Source organism: Microcebus murinus, chromosome 23, assembly GCF_040939455.1.
Source record: "Microcebus murinus isolate Inina chromosome 23, M.murinus_Inina_mat1.0, whole genome shotgun sequence".
Classification (NCBI taxonomy): Eukaryota; Metazoa; Chordata; class Mammalia; order Primates; family Cheirogaleidae; genus Microcebus; species Microcebus murinus.
In genome coordinates, this window is record NC_134126.1 from 18,396,776 (window position 1) to 18,414,593 (window position 17,818).

Genomic DNA, 17,818 nt, shown 5'->3' on the forward strand with positions numbered 1-17,818 from the left:
TTCAACTCCATTTGAGGGCAGGCAGTTAACCCTGTCCTTTGAAGGTTGACGGAGTGGTGGAAAATTCTAGATGGTTATGAATTGGAACAAGTCATGACAGTTGATGCCTGGAGAGAGCTGTTGGGCTCGCATACACTTTAATCAGATGTGCCAAGAAAATGGTTCCTAATGGCAAGCAGTTTGCCCATGTATTTTTTTTTTTTTCTTGAAAGTCTGGCATCTGAATAATCTTCTTTTATCCAGACTCATGTATTGCATCTTTTTTGGCTTCAATATTTTTGTTTTTTCACACACATATGACCAAATACACTCCCTAGGCAAGTTATGGTGAGGAAATCTGAATAAACAAAACTATATGTGCATACTGGCTATACTACTTTCAGTCTTAAAGTTCTTTATTCAGGATAATGTCTGTTGGTGGGAGGTAATCCTAGCTAAAGGAGAGAAAGAATCAGCACAAATTCCTTCGGTTCTGAACCCTGTAAAATACAGAGTTGCTGACTGTACACAATAATTTAACACATTGGCTGTCACACTAGAAAATTTTTTTTTCCTTGGGGCTCCAGTGTTTAATTATGAAGATAAAATAAAAACTACAGAAACAAAATGATCCTTTCTAATTTAATGAAGAAATCCGTTATTTTTTATTGTTTTTCTGTGCATGAGTTATATGCAACTAAATTGTCAATATTAATTGTAACCATAAGAATTTCACGAACCAACTGCAGGGTTTTTCCCGGGGGGCACCCGTCACGTATCATGCGTGCTATAACATGGCAGCATGAGTTGCCTGTGCAAGACACGGCTCCCAAGGTAAAGACATGTGTGAGTTACATATGTTTCATGAGGCTCCGAGCTCAAATCCAGCTTGAGTTCACTCCAACTCACATGACAGTTAGTGTGTTTAAAGCTCATGGGTTGCTTAGGGTTTTGCTGTTATTGTTTAATAATCTGCCTTTGAATACTCAACTGACGCAACACCAAGACCAAAGCAGGTCCTATTCTACCCGCTGTGCTTTGAAACACAACATTTGCAACTGAGCACCTCTACCGGGCACATCACTGGTTATAGGTATGTTTCTACAATCTTCCAAAACCCCTTGCAAACTTTCTTCCCCCATTCCAGAATGCTCCGCCCACCTCTGGTAGCTGCCTCTCTTGCTACCGTCTCTTCAATTATCTAACTTCATTCCAACATAATCATTCACAGTTGTTGGTGTGTCCTTACAAATGCTTTTATTACTTCTGCATTGTGTTTGTTTATTTTGTTTTCCCCCGTGAAATTTTAAGAACCTTGAGGGCAGAGACTGCATTTGCCAGGCCTTTCTTCTTTCTCACATCTCCAGGATGAGGCTCTGTCCCCATGGAACTCACCAAGTCCCCACTGTTTGCATAGCTGGTCATCAGCGAGCATCTTGAAAGACACAGGCATCTGGTTATTGGCAACACTAACTTCTTATTAAATAAACGAGCCATCTTGCCGATCTTAAAATAGAAATAAATACCTTTCGTGATTTCTTGGGAAATCCATGCCCTGACGCTTATACTGGAAAGAAAAAAAAAAATCCCAGGAACACACCAGTATTTTCTCATCTTAAGAGCCCTGAATTTTTTCCCTCATAGGGACTGTCCCCTCCCATTCCTTTCCCCGTCCCTGCGTACTGGTGACTCTCAGAAAGCAGGCTCATGGAGAAGCTGTGAATTCTAAGCCACGCTTTGCTCCCTGCTGGTTCACGAAACGACTGTGTGAATTGAGGCTTTGTAGCCCATGAACCAGAAGTCTCAGAAACAAACAAACAAACAAACAAACAAAAAAACCCCAAAAATCCAAAGCATCCAGGTTTCAGAGAAAAGGAAGTATTCATGCAGAAGTAGTGCTGACCTGCTACACCCCCGCTGCGAAAAATAGTCGGGGGGGACAGCTTTCAGGCCAGCAAACACTGGTACACGCAGGAAGGTGTTTGGAGCCCTCTAGCACAGCAATTTGAAAATATAGCTGCTGAGAAGAAAAACGGATCTTTTTCTCCTCTGGAATATGCCCACCCCAAGTGATCGGAAAAGGCTGGTACCATCCTGACCAGCTCAGTTGAAAACAGGCCAGATGCCCAGACAGAGAAGCCCGAGCAGGGCTGGGGGCCAGGTGCTCTGGCCTTTTGCACACCCCTTTGGCCAGAACCTTCCAGGAGCTGGTGGCTGCATGCATCTTCACATAAGCCACCACATTAGGCAGCGAAAGCTTCAAACATCCTTTGAAAAAGCACCCTGGAAGCGCGAAGCTCATTTAGTGCGTTTGCAGTCATTACGACGACGAGTAAACATCTTGTTCATTTTCCCTCTTCTTCGGTGGAGCCTCCACGAGCGTCTTTCCACGTCCGCAAACACGCGTCTTTCACACCCACTCGCCTCAATCTTATCCTTCCATCGAGTTTGTAAATAAGTGCTCTTGAGATTTATTTTTATTCTCTTTTGTGTTTATTAAACTTTGAGCAATTTTTTTTTCCCCCTTTCTGGTCCTCTGCCCATCCAAGCTCTTCCTTTTTATGGCTGCCTTGGACCACGAGGTTAATTTTGTTTCTTCTTCTTCTAAGCAAATCATCCAATGATCCTGTCCCAGGCTTTTGAGCTCTGAAGGGGCATTTGCAAATATTTACAGGAGCAGCTTGCTAGTTCGGCACAGTTGTTCTGCTCTGCGGCCTATACACTGGCAAACAGCCCCCTCTGACTCTTATAACCATTTAGGGCTGTTTATATTTCAACCGCCTGATAACACGAACGTGCGTTTGGGGTTCCTGTCTCATGAGCAGAAGCAGCTCATGCACGAGGTGAAAGGACTGGTGAGCAGCTGCCACCAGCCACTCTGCCCTGGTCTCGTGACCACAGCAAAGCCACCAGGCCAGGGGCAACCAGCAGGCGTCCCTGTACTTCTGCTCCGGCACTCAAGAGCATGTAAAAACTGTTGACCGAAGAACCGACTGCTGCTTCCAAGGGTCGGTGCCAGCTGTCCCCTGCTGTCATCCGCTATGGGTCACAAGCCCCCTGCCTGGCTGAGGAACTTGAGCCATTTGCCAAACGTCTCCTCATTTGGAAAAACAAAAATCGCTGTCCATCGCTCTGGCCTAGTCTGTGATCCTGGCCTTCCTTCCTAAATGCCTCTGGACGCACAAGGCAGGGGGACCAAAAGAGGGGACACGGCGGCGGCTCGTTCCCTTAGCTCAGGGAGCGCAGGGTAGGTGTTTAATGGCTTGAGCAGCCCTGATCCACCCACTGAGTCTTGGAGGGACGGAGCTTTTTCCTCTGCTTCCTCCAAGAACTCATTTCCCCCTCTGGAATGGGAATTCTCTCTAAAGTCCTCTGTAATTCCCATCCCAGTTCCTATCCCGTTGCCAGGTGGTCAGGTACTCGCACTTGACCTCTGCCAACTTACCCACACTCGCATCCTGGCCCGCTCCCTCCTCTCGATTTCTGACCTACTTTTTCGGTTCAATCAAATCGATTTTCCTTCAGCCCCGTGGATCTCACACTAGCCAGCTGGTTCGGCTCCTCCCCCGGGCTTTCTCATGGGCCTTCTTTGCAGGGAAAATCTTGCACACAGAAGATTCCAGTATGTCATCGAGTGAGGGGTGTTCCCCTCACCAGAACCCTGGCCACACAGCCCTGCTAAATCAAATTTGGGGGAAGAGAGGGTGGGGGGAAACCGAGGAAATCTAACTAGTCATTAATTTCCATCAACGTAGAGAAAGCCTACACACAGCACTTAGTCCCATACTACTTTATAAACTTGTATCTGTTCTATGGTGATTTGTATCTGTTCCAAATCACTTATTAACTTGTTTCATTTTTTTTTTCTGTCTATGTAAGCACCTTGAGCTCAGAAATCTTTCTTTATAAATTTTTCTCTGCAGCCCAGGCCTGGCTTCATGGCTGTGTGACCAGAGCAGGTGCACAGGGTCCCCATGCTGAGAAAGGCCTCCCACTCGAGTTTAATGCTGCATGATAATTATCCTGGAATCCTTAATAATTTTATCTTTGAATTTGTGTTTTGCAAGTGAAGTCTTACAGGACAACAGAGCATGCACAGAGGGCCGTCCCACCTCCTGTTACCTGTCCACTTCCCCAGGATGCTCCAATGTCCCCAGTCTCACCCAGCCTTCCCTGGCCCCTGCGAGCACTGTTGTCCTCTGCCCCTGGGAGGGCTGGGGTCAGGCACATAACCTGGGCCATTTTTTTTGGGGGGGGGGCTGGTGGCAGCTGTTCCCACCCCAAGCTGGGAGAGCCATAGCACATTCAGTGAGCAACACAGGAGGAGCGTGGCTCTCGTCCATTCTTAACCCAGGTGCCAAGCACACCCCAGTTTGCAATCCTACTGGTTGGAGTGGCAGTCCCACAGGAAGGGAAATACCTGCCTCAATGTGGCATCGCTCTGGGGGCTGGTGGCAGGGGACCCCCAGCAGCAGGTGGGCTACACGCTCCAAGTTGCAGGGCAGGGTCCCAGGTGCCTGAGAGAGTCTGTTCTCACTGGTACGGATAGTACACCCGCGCCCAAGCAAGCACAATATCAAATAGCACATTTATTACAAAAACACCATGACAGTTGGAGAAAGAAAAAGAGCCATGGAACAAAGGAACAAAGCTTTATATTTCAGACTTTTCAACAGTAATTTTTTCTTGCTTTTTGAACAAGAGGCCCCACATTTTCATTTTGAAAAAGAGTTCTGCAAATTCTGTAGCTTGTCCTACCAGAGGCCCATCTAGTTATAAGATCTTTTTTTTTTTTTGAGACAGAGTCTCCTTTTGTTGCCCAGGCTAGAGTGAGTGCCGTGGCGTCAGCCTAGCTCACAGCAACCTCAATCTCCTGGGCTCAAGCAATCCTGCTGCCTCAGCCTCCCGAGTAGCTGGGACTACAGGCATGTGCCACCATCCCTGGCTAATGTTTTCTATATATTAGTTGGCCAATTAATTTCTATTTATAGTAGAGACGAGGTCTTGCTCTTACTCAGGCTGGTTTCGAACTCCTGACCTCGAGCAATCCGCCCGCCTCGGCCTCCCAGAGTGCTAGGATTACAAGCATGAGCCACCCCGCCCAGCCTAGTTATAGGATCTTAATGCACTAAAGGACCTTCAAGGCTCTCAGAATTCTAAACCCAAATCAACCGGTTCCTAGCTGTGTGACAGGAACATTACCTGTCTTTTCTGAGCCTGTGTCTTCATCTATATAATGATGTAAATAGTTTCCTACCTCATATGTATTGGACTGTGCTGTTAGGATCACATAAGGAAGGAGATGGAAAGTTGGAGCCCTGGGTCTAGCGCAAATTTCCACTCAGTTCCCTCCCTGCCTCTCTTCTCATCTTGCAACAAGGCTGCCAAGTGGTCACTGGGTCTTCCACGAATGCCCCCAGAGCACTCTTCCTGCCAGACAGACTTGATGAGAACAGGAGAGAAAGAACAGGAGTAGCTGAGTGTCCTGGGGCAGTTTATAAACGACTCTAAATACTCTAATTCCTCTCCCCTGCAAAGGGAGGAATTATAGTCACCAAAGTTCCCACGGAATCCTCAACACCATCCTTTACTATTTCACCTGTTTTATGATAATCCCTGACCATCAGAAAACGGGACAAGAGAATTTTACCTTCCCCTGAACATCTCTGCATCAAGCAATTACACCTCCCACTACGATGCTCATAGTAGGGTTACTTAAGAAAAAAAAAAAATGTTAGTGAAAAAAACAAAATTGAAGCAAGGACTTGTGACATCACCCACACGTGCTGAGCTTAGACACAGAGTGTAGATTTGGGGCCTGCAAGAAATACCCTAAGGATGTCCAGAGCTCAGCTCGTAGGGAAGGCAATGCTTCAAACATCTATCGCTTATTCTCTGTTCAGTTGGTTACACCACAAAATTGGCAGAAAAAAAGTGGTGGCACGTTGAAATGCTTGGGCTGAGGACATACAGGTATTTGGTGCATTTGCTAAAGCAGTGGTTCTCAAAGTGGGGTTCCAGACCTACAGCATCAGCCTCACCTGAGAAGCTGTGATAAATATTAATACAAATTATCTTAAGGGAGTCTGATGCACCATCTCATCAGTTTGAGAACCAGTGTGAGAAAGATACTGGTTGACTTCTAGCTGGTGAAACTTGTGCTAGTTAACAACAAGCAGATTAGTAGAGTCAAGGTGGTTAAGAAGAGACCTTAATGTATAACAATAGCTTTCTTGTTTTCAGCACTGACCGGAACCCCCAAGAGAAACCTGGCACTTGGGGTTTCCAAGATAAGCGAGAAAGATCAGTAGTTCAAAGTGAAACACGGAAGGTGTGGGTATGAAAGGAATGGTTAGTGGCCTGGCGGTTTTCTTTGTTCCCTTCCTGGGGTAGTCACCACTTACCTGAACTTCCAATCCTAGCTAGTCCCCCTCCTAGGGGATAAATTGCAAAAGGCTTGCAAAGCAGTGCCATTTCCTATGGACTGCGGCTGGCATAAGGATCCCACAAAGCAATGCTTCTCAAAGAGTGGAGGTGCTGGCCTGCACTTTAGCAAACTCCTTGAGTGATGCTTATGGACCCTATTGTTTGAGAACTACTGAAATAAAGGACAGAAGAAAAGAAATCCACAAAGAAGAACAGAAAGATCAGGCCTTACACCTAGAAAGAAAGAGTAAGACAGAGAAAAGAGGAAATTGCAGCAACACAAGAGCTCTGAAGCTCTGAAAATAGAAAAATAGAACTCTGTGATTTGCAGTGCCTGGACTGCACACTCCATCGACCGGGGAACTTGGAGAATACCGATGCCTCAGTCAGACCCCTGAAGAGTCTGGTTCATTGGACTGGGGTGGACTTAGTTCTAAGTGCCTCGGATGATTTTAATGCACAGCCAGGACTGAGAACCTCCCAGTGAAAGAAACTGGTAACACTTAGCCCGGAGAAGAGAAGACTTAAGGATACCAAATCCTTTAAGGGATTTCAAATATTTCAGGGGCTTGCATATAGAAAGTTCTTACTTTCTGTGGAGCCAGAGAGTCATATTTGGGCTCCATATATATAAAGAGCTTTCTAATAATTTTGAAGAGTGAAGGAAAATAAAGAAAGTGATAGTCAAGGTTGTGAGCCTCATGGGAAGAAATCACGTATTCACAAGATTCACCTTGTCCCAAAAGAATCAGGGGCTTCCTGAATCTGGGGGCGGGACGGGCTAGATGGCCTCCCAGCTCGATTCTAGTTCCACCATTACATCATTTTCTCCCCTAAATCCCATTACATTTTCACTCCCCACCTGCATCAGAATCACCTGGGGGGCTTGGCGATGTGTTTGTTACTTCGCTTCATCCTAGACCTAGCAGGTGAATATCAGTGATTCTTTTTCACACTCAAGTTTAAGAATTTCTGCCCTAGACTATGATGGTTTAATCACAATGAATTTGGTCAGGCTCTTGTTGAGGTTACCCGGTGTCATGAACCAGCCAGGGATAAATAAAATATGCCCACCTCACCATCCCCACCCTAAAAAGAATGGCCTGATCTCAACTGCAGACTCCGAATTCTATTTCATGACCTCTTTTCCCCTTTTATAATAGTTTTACATACTTCATCTCTTCCAAGAAGATGTTTTTAATCCCCATTTCACAGATAAAGAAATTAGGAACAAGGAAAGTGAAATAACATTTGGCTAAGGTCAAGGGGAGGTTGGCTTTTAAATCAAAAGCCCGTGGCTTTTCGCTACAATATCCTGCCTTCTCTGCAAAGGAGCCCCCTGAGTCGAAGGCATGAATATCACCCCGGGCAGAAATACCAACACATGCATCAGAGCAAGGTTGCAATAAAAGACACACACACACACACACACACACACACACACACACACACACACACACGATGTGGATCCTCTTGTATTAGAGATCAGCTTGACCTTGCAATAAAGCTTGAAAATCTTTAATGCAAGACCCACTATTTTCATTACTCCTTAACAAAATGGCCCTGATTTGGAGACCCGGGACTCACCCAGTGTGCGAGTTTTCCCATAGAAGGCCCTTTGCGAATATCAGTGTTGCCCAAGGTCTTTCAGACCCCATATATTTGTGCCTAGTGCCCCTGTCCCTGCCAGTGCCATCCCCTGGCCCTTATCCCCAAGCTCCTCAAACAAACAGAACAAACTCCCCACTTCCCTTTCCAGAAATGACTCCCCTTTCCCTGCAGCTCCGCAGCGATCGGTGTGGACTTGTGACATGCTGAATGAGTGTGCCGTGGCCCCTCATTCCTGACACCCCCCGCTTTGAGGGAAGTCGTTTGGGGTTCATTAGACGTCCCCCAGGGTGCGGCAGGCGGCAAGCCACCGAATGGTCGGAGGGTAATAAATAAACCAGCTACCACTGGTGTGTGCGTAGACACGGCCAGCGAGAAACCAAGACAATTGTGTTTTCGGGTTTCCTGAAATTTGTCTTGGCACACGGGCGACGGATTTGATTTCACTACCACATCCCAAACGCTGCTGACATTAGAGTCACAGCAATTTCACTCCAAATGACTGAGACATAAACAGCGCATCCGCGGCGGTTTCTGAGATTCTCTCCGGCCACCCTACCTATTAAATGTAACGCAGCACCCGAGCATCTGCGACATAAAGCGGGCGTCTCTGAGACCAGGCTGGTGTCAGACTTGACAAGCTGCTGGCAACCGTGAGTCTCATTGTGTCAGCGTCAGCTTATGTGACTTGGCCTTCATCTCACTGCTACTTGAGACCTCGCGTACTGTCAGCACGAGTGTCTGGGCCCCCTTCTTACACGGTACAAAAAAAAAAAAGTAAAATAACAGTGGTGCCGGCCCACGGTGTTTGGTTTTATTGAACAGTGTCAGACACGGGGCTTCTAGTTTCTATTCCAAAGTTTCCAGCATCCCCGTAAAACCCCATCTACACGGAGACACCTACTTCGCTTCAGTTCTTCTACATTTCTCATCAAGCTCAGGGCTGTGTAGACAAGTGCTGAAGGGGTGTACTGGGTTTGGGCAGTAAAAGCCCTGGGTAGGCTAACTGCTGTTGGTGAGAGGCCGATGGCTAACTTAGAGAAGTCGCAGAGACAAAGAGCATGGGAAGTGTATGCCCAAACCCACTTTTGTGGGCAGCTGAGCTGTGAATGTGACCACGTCGCTTGTCCTATTCCTCTGTAACCCTGACTCAAGGAATTGGAAAAAGAAGAGCAAACCAATTCCAATCCTAGCAGAAGAAAAGAAATAACTAAGATCAAAGCAGAACTAAATGAAATTGAGAACACGAGAATTACGCAGAAAATCAACAAAGCCAGAAGCTGGTTTTTCAAAAAGATAAACAAAACTGATATCCCTCTTGCTTGATTGACAAGATACCCCTTCCCAGTGACCTCACAGTGGCAGGCTGTCCTCGCGGTTGGAATAGGCCATTGAAGGAGCTCTTCTCTGCCACAATCTCATTTCCAAAAGCACATAAAGATCTCTCTTTTTTTTTTTTCTCTCTCCCATCTAACCCTCTTTCCCTCCCTTGCTCCATTTTCTTTCTCTCCTCTTTGTCCTACTTCCCTTCAATCTGTGCTTTTGTTCTCTAGGATATCCAGGGTCAAAGCAGTCATGCTTTTGCTCTACCGATGGCTTGTAAAGAGGCCAACAAGCCCATGACACTGGTATCCATACACTATTCTAGATTTCAGCAATAGCTCCAAACAAGGTCAACAGAAGGAAGCCAGTCTGTGTTGATCCCTTTAATGTATCAAACTTGGAAATTTTGGAAATCTCCTTAATCTCTTAGTAGATTAGAAACACACTTTATTTTTATCCCCTTTTATAGACTGGGGAACCAAAAAGTAAAATCTGAGCAAGATTACACCAAGCATTCGCAAAAATAGGGCTTAAAAAACACACGGCGCTGGACATTCTTGCTCAGCGTTGGACATTCTTGCTCATCCCTGCAAAGAAAGCGTTCTTATCCCAGAACAAACGCCAACATTCCCTTTTGCAGAAACTAATGCACTTTCCCAGCAGCTCTGCGATGACTGGTGTGGACTTTTGACGTGCTTAATGGGTGTAGTGGCTCCTTATTAGCCTGAAAATCTTTCTCTAATCTTCCCCAAATTATAGCAGTGATGCATATAATGGCCAATGTGTGTCTTGTACGTGAGCTTTTCTTTGTGTTTTCTGTAAGCTTCTTGCTTGTGGCCTAATTTTTTTTGTAAGGCAATCACCTAATTACTTTGAGGCACTGTGCTGATTTGTTGCTCTGCCCTGAAGCTTAAGCTAATAAGTGGCAGGGCACACCCTGCTAGGATTGCAAGCTGTTTACCAACTTAACCAAGTGGCATGGGCTGTTATTAACTAATGTATTAAATTCATGGCTTGGGAGTGAGTAAATATGAAGAGAAATGGATGGTCTGAATTATCCAGCTTGAGAGAAGTAAGCAAATACAGCTGACATTCAGTCTCTCTGCAATGTTTCATTGCAATTAGAAATGATAGCACATGAAGGAATTGCCTGGCACCCATTAAGTACTCTCTGAATGTTATTGGCATCTAACTCCTCTTACTGCAATTTTCTCTACAAGACAAGACAAGACAGTCTCTACCAGAACTCTTTCAGTGACAGAGAACTCAGGACTCAGACAGATGACCCACTCCAGCCTCTGACAGTTCCAACTGTCCAGGAGTTCTTCCCTATCTCGGGCTGAGAGCTGCTTTTTACAAGAGCTACACAACGGGTCCAGTTCTGCCACACCACATGATCGACTCCCTTTCCACTCCACCCTACTTAGAAATTTTGAAGCCGGTTTTCATGTTTTCTCTGCTTCATCTCTTTACTCTATTTCGTTTCATTGTTTGTCATGAAAGCCATTCACCTGTTCTGGCTGTTCTCTACTTTGCTCCAATGTGAAAATTGGAACCTTAAATCTGCAGATAATTCTCAAGGCAGAATAGGGTAGAACTATCACCTTCCTTATTGTGGAACTTACGCTTTTATTAATGCATCCCAATAGCGAATTATTCTCTCTCTCTCTCTCTCTTTTTGACCTCTGCACTCAAGTCATATTTTCTATATGCTTTGAATGCCTAATAAATTGCAAGTGTTTGGTCTTTTCCACACAAACCATTTTACACATATCATCTTATGCTTTACCCTGAAGCTTTTTTGTGTGAGATTTACAACATACCCCTGTTCAATGTGTATTCATTTGATTTGATTCCTCATTCCAAATATGCTAAGAAGGATTTGAAGTCTGATATGGTGAACCTGCACATTCACTTTTTAAATGATACTGTAGGGGACAGACTCACAAAATCAGAAGGACTCTACTATCTATTCTCATCCCTTAAATTCACAGATAAGGAACAACGTTTCCAGAATTTGCTTAAGTGGATATAGACTTGGATCCCCACTAGAACTTTTTTTTTTTTTTTGAGACAGAGTCTCACTCTGCTGCCCGGGCTACAGTGCCATGGCGTCAGCCTAGCTCACAGCAACCTCAAACTCCTAGGCTCAGGCAATCCTCCTGCCTCAGCCTCCCAAGTAGCTGGGAGTACAGGCCTGTGCCACCATGCCTGGCTAATTTTTTCTATGTATTTTTAGATGTCCAGATAATTTCTTTCTAGTAGAGACAGGGTCTCACTCTTGCTCAGGCTGGTTTTGAACTCCTGACCTTGAGCGATTCGCCTGCCTCGGCCTCCTAGAGTGCTAGGATTACAGGCGTGAGCCACCGCACCTGGCCTAGAACTTCTTTTTTCTGAAGTGTTTTTCACTGCACCAGGCACTGCCCAAGGTGCTGGCCAACTCCAGGGGGACACAGCCAAGTCTACGGCAGGGGGCCCTGGAGCTGTGCAGGCACATGCTACCACCACGACGAGGTTCCTGCCCAGTGGCACACCTTCCTTACGGCAGATCCGCAGGCCAGCTGTGCCCTCATGCGAATCATCAAGGAAAAGGGCCAATGGGACAGGGCTGAGGAAGGTTCCAGAAACCACCTCACCCCAGAATGCCCATCCTCTCCTAATCAGCACCCCAAGGGATTGGCTTCAAAACAGGCTTCCCTGAAAAGCTGAATGGAAACTCTGAATGTTTCTTTATGCCAAATGGTAGCCCTCTATCTTGAATATAAAGACAGCAGGGAGTAAGAATTGCTTGGAAGAAATGTTTAGTTACCAGATATTCCGTCTTGGCGTGTCAGTGGATGGCCGTTCAGTGCCTTACGAAGAATATTAGCGTTTCAATTGATGGTGCTTTCTTAGGGTTGGTAGATGTATTCATTAAGGGCGTGCACTCTTCCCTCATCCTGTTTGTACTGGCAACACAGCTATGGGCAATTAAGATATGGGAACATACAGGAATTGTAGGAATCCAGATGAACTGTGGCATGAACGATTCTGGAAGGGAGCCAGGGGTGCTATGCTTGTTTGAAGTAATCGCGTTCATTTGGGTGCTAAGCGGGTTTCTGTTAAGGGTGGGCCACCATTTCTGAGAGAAGGAAAAACAGTCTTTAAATTAAGAATCTCCACTGCAGAACCAGACCATGGCTAAAGCACTTTAAAATGCTTAAGTGTGTGTTATTTTTATTCAGTTGAACTAGCGGAGAGGAAGCCCTACAATTTCACTTCAACGTCATTATTTTCGTGTATCGGGGCTATAAGATGTCCACATTTAAATCTGCTTTCAGGACACTGGCAGAGAAAACTGACTGAAAAATAGCACCAATGGTGTCTAAAGAGTTAATCCAATCAGTCCCAATTGAACAGAAGGCACTATAATTTTGAGAATTCTTTTTAAAAAATTAGTTTTTTTCTCTTTGGGGAAGTTAATATCTGTCATACAGCACTCTCCATTTTCTTTAGGATCTTTCAAGAAGTCTTTGTGTGGCTGGGTGCGGTGGCTCACACCTGTAATCCTAGCATTCTAGGAGGCTAAGGTGGGTGGATCTTTTGAGCTCAGGAGTTCGAGACCAGCCCGAGCAAGAGCGAGACCCCGTCTCTACTAAAAAAATAGAAAGAAATTAGCTGGACAACTAAAAATATATAGAAAAAAATTAGCTGGGCACGGTGGTGCATGCCTGTAGTCCCAGCTACTCTGGAGGCTGAGGCAGGAGGATCGTCTGAGACCAGGAGTTTGAGGTTGCTGCGAGCTAGGCTGACGCCACGGCACTCTAGCCCAGGCAACAGCGTGAGACTCTGTCTCAAAATAAATAAGTAAATAAATAAATAAATAAATAAGTCCTTTGTGACGGGTGTCAAAACTCAGGTGGTTTCTGAAGACTTCCCTATTCTCTCTTCTCCTGGGAAGTTGTATAGACGGAACTTGACAAATGCCTTTACGTAGTCCCAAGACAATGGCTCCCTGATACTTCTTAAAACATTTACTAAGTCCTTAAAAAAGAGTTCTTTGTTTTTTTGGCTATTTTTTATTTTATTTTTTCCAGCATACTTTGGGGGTACAATGTTAAGGTTACATATATTGCCCATGTACCCCCTCCCACCTTGAGTCAGAGCCTCAAGTGTGTCCATCCCCCAGTTAAGAAGAGTTCTTTGAATAAAGCCAGTGCTTCATAAATGTGTGAGGGCAAAAGCCATAGTGGAGAATAAAATCAATAGCAAACAAAGGTATGGAGATGGAACACTTACGCAAAGCTAGCATAGGGTTTATCTACGTAAACCCAGGACTACCTTGAAGTCAGTGGAGTAACTTCTAGAATGTCAGGGTATGTGAGTGATGTCACTGCAGATGCTCATTTCTCGAGTATTACATTGGTTTCATTAGACTATTTTTAAAGGCTAGGAAACGCATCTGAAAGATTCCCTTGTGTCAGAAAAGTGAGAAAATACCCTGTTGTATAATCTCATCTGAATAGATTTAGCTGTTCTGTGTGCAGTGCATGAAAGGTTACCAATAAAGGACATATCTGGGCCGGGCGTGGTGGCTCACGCCTGTAATCCTAGCTCTCTGGGAGGCCGAGGCGGGCAGATTGCTTGAGGTCAGGAGTTCGAAACCAGCCTGAGCAAGAGCGAAACCCTGTTTCTACTATAAATAGAAATAAATTAACTGGCCAACTAATATATATAGAAAAAATTAGCCAGGCATGGTGGCACATGCCTGTATTCCCAGCTACTCGGGAGGCTGAGGCAGGAGGATTGCTTGAGCCCAGGAGTTTGAGGTTGCTGTGAGCTAGGCTGATGCCACAGCACTCACTCTAGCCTGGGCAACAAAGTGAGACTGTCTCAAAAAAAAAAAAAAAAGAACATATCTGCCTCAAATGGTTGATCAGCCCCCATATACACTGCACAGCAAATCACCCATAAGATACTGTCCTGCATACACTTACTAGCCAGAGGAGTCATGACCAGGGAAACTTGATAGCGCCTCTCAATTCTTTTCTGGTGCTCTTAAACACTCGAGAATCCTCTCTAGCCTGAATCGAGTTGTGCTGCTACTTGGCTGTGGCCCTGGATTAGAGATCGCTGAATCTGCCATCCTCCCACTCCTAAGTCCTACCTCGCTCCAGGCCCAGGACGAGGCCTCTTAGTACACAATAGGTGCTCAATAAATACCCCAAAGCAAACGGAAATTATCCCTTCTTCTCAAACAGCTAAGTCACAGGACAATGATGGACGTTAATCATAATCGCTCAGGTCTGCACAGGACACTACGCTTCACGAAGCTCTTCCGCATATGCTCTTTCATCCTCTGCTGATGAGCCTATGAGCCAGGGCGTAGGATGCCCATTTTGTTGTTTGTGAAACCACAGTTCATAGGCCAAATGGATGGATTTAAGTGATTCCCTGGCTTGCTCAGTGCTGACCCAAAGCTCATCTTCTGACAACAGGCTCGGGAATAGGCTCCCCTGTAAGATATAAGCAGCCGGAGCAACAGCACAGCCCTTAGGGCATCCTAAAAGGTGACACGCAGTAGGCTGAGAAGGCTAATGTTGAAACCATTGTTGTAGCCCAACTTGAAGAGCTACAGCAACACCAAAACAAACAAGCTGCCTTTCTGACCGGTTCTGACACTCTGGTCAAGCGGTTTTCTCTTCCTTAGGATCGCGAATAGTTATTTCTAGTGCCAAGAGCAGCAGCATCTTCCTCTGTGGGTGACAGTGCCTGGAAGGGACCAGGATGGAGAAAGTGATCTATCTTCAGGCGCCACCTCTGGGCTCAGCTACTCGGCGGCTACCGTGTGACATACGGTGGTGACCTTCTCTGTAAATGGCACTTTGGGAATGACCTGGACATGAGAATCAGAGAGGGAGCAGCAGTGACAGTGGCGGGTCCCCCACATGTCAGCAGGGATAAAGATGCTGCAGAACAGCCTGTTCTTGGGGGACACGGTGGCACAGGCAGGTGCAGCCGCGACATAGCAGAGACTCAGAAGAGCGATCGATCACCCTCAATGACAAAATCGCTCTTCAGTGTTCAAAGCCATCCGTAATTGCCCAGCAATTTGCTGTACTTTTTAAACCTCCCTCTTGGATGCAGGGGACCAGCTGTGACCTCTCTTCCTTCAAAATGGACTCACACATGTCAGTCTGCCTTGGACAGGCCATCAGTGCGACCCAAACACAAACAGACTTGCAAAAACTCCACGTGATCCCTTTGCTTCCTTTTATTGAAACCAACTGACCGTACATTTTCCTTTTTTACTGTAGGAAGGAAGCCAGGGAGCTCTAAGAGCTGAATGTGGCTTCCCCGTAGCTGTGCTATAATTACACACCCTGTCCCATTCCACGTCCATTCCTCCGTGGGTGCACACACAGGTCCTCTAACTACAGCTTCTGTTCTTGCAGAGGACACAGATGTGTGGTCTCGCTCTCCGTGGGCCCTCAAGGTTGCATTCGTCTCCACGTGGAATAACATCGGGGCCGGGGGGTGGGGGTGGGGTGACACAGACAGAGCCATGAACTTCATGGCGTGTTTAGCACCTTAAAATATCTCATAGAAGGATCCCAGGATCCTAAAAGCATTTTATGAGTCTAATATATTAATATAAAAACAGTCAACACTGAATCAATTGTATTTCCCTAGCCTTCAATCAGACCACCTTTTCTTCCAAGTCTAGCGTGGCTAGAGGGAGTGAGAGGTCAGGTGAGAACGGGACTTGTACAGTGACAGGTTGAGTGTTAGGAGGATGGGGCAGTACGATTGGTTTCTCTGCAGATCCTCTGTGAGGCACCATCAGCTCCCCCAGGTCTCAGTATCCTCAGGCTAAAATAATGACGGGCTTGGACATGACTCGTCCATCCGAGACTAGGAGAGACACTGCCTGCCCTTGAGGTTACTCGGGTTCAAGGTGAGAACGCACAGCCCTGCTGGAGCTTGGCTCGCCCTTTCTGGTAATACAGACGTCATGGCACTAAGTAAGCAAGCCCACGTCCGCCCTTAGCCATCATTTCCTCTCTCTTAACCTCTACCAAGTGAAACAGTCTCGACACATGTCAAATACCCCAAAGAGAAAACTTCATGACTCGTCTGGCTTTGAACCCTGTGACCCCAAATTCCCCTTCCAGCTTCACGGGCACTCTGTTGTCTCCCTCTGTCCCCCTCCCACCCTGCCACACTGGACTCTGTCCCTCGCCCTAAGCCTACCACCACCCACTTCCCATCTCCAAATGTGCCAGGTGCTGACGCGCCCGTGCCGTGTCAGTCCTTTACCTAGAAACCCTTTACATTTGGCAAATTCTATTCATCCCAACGGTCCAGCACAGTGTCACCCCTTTTTAGAATTTTCCAGCTCTTCCAGAGCAGAAGCAATTTCTCCGTTGTTCATGTCCTGACACCCCCTATTGAGTTATGGCGACCTTCTTAGGTGTTTACCCTGACAAGTGTGAGCAGCAAAAGAGCAGGATTCAACTCCTTTTTGTATAATTTAAAATGGGATAATACTAGCACTGGCCTCTAAGAATTGCTATAACTATTAACTAAGGTAATGAATATGAACAAAGCAGCTACTCGAAAAATGTAAGCGTATGTTATTAACAGAATGCCGGGAGCCCAAGAGGAAAGGCTGCACCTACTTTCAGAGTCTGATGCCCGTAAGACTTTCCTAAACAGGAATACAGAAATGCTCACAAATCTCAAGACAACATCAGAAACTTTTTGGATGGAAGCCATCCCTTTCTCTGCCTTCCAGAATCAAACAAACCAGGATGGTCCTCGGGTCTGCCTCTGCTTCTCAGTTTGTAACTATTTGTATCAAGAACGGTGGGCAGGTATGAGCTTGACTCAGTGGCCTTATCTTAGAAAAACACTCTTGGAGCCACTAGATTTGTTGACCCATTGGATTGCCTGATAAACCAGGTATACAAGGAAACTTCCAGTGACTTTACTACGAGCAGTATCCATATTTGAAAACAGTTTACAAAGTGCTTTCTTGTACATAATCTCATTTTTAACCCTAGTGACTTCTGGCTATCTCAAATAAATGCTATCCTCTTGACAGTGTCTGCTAGGTGTGCCAGATGATTTCTAACCCCCACCAGTCCCATTGTATGAATAAAGACACTGAGGTTTCCAGCAGTTAGTCACTTGTGCAACAGCATAAAAGAAAAGGGGCTGGAAATTGCAAGCCAAGTCTATCTGACCCCAAGTCCACACTCTTTCCACCGTGCCATGTCCCCTCCGCTCCTCACAAAGGTTTGTTCCGCAGTACTTCAAGGACCAGGGGGTGGAAAATCCCAGAATGGACCAAGCTCAGTACAATGAAAAGCCTTCTTGCAGAGCTACTCACAAAAGCAGCTAGCATGACATCCCTGGGAGTCACCATGGTCTTATGACAAGATTCACGGAGAAACGACAGAACTAGATGGCCTTTGACATGCAACCACCATGACAACCT

At 46.0% G+C, this 17,818-nt stretch overlaps 1 protein-coding gene across 3 annotated transcripts in view; it reads right to left on the reverse strand.

The window, feature by feature from the left end:
- TGFB2 (transforming growth factor beta 2) overlaps window positions 1–17,818 on the reverse strand; it is an 86,793-nt gene that overhangs the window by 34,117 nt on the left and 34,858 nt on the right. The gene's annotated exons all lie outside the window — the stretch shown is intronic.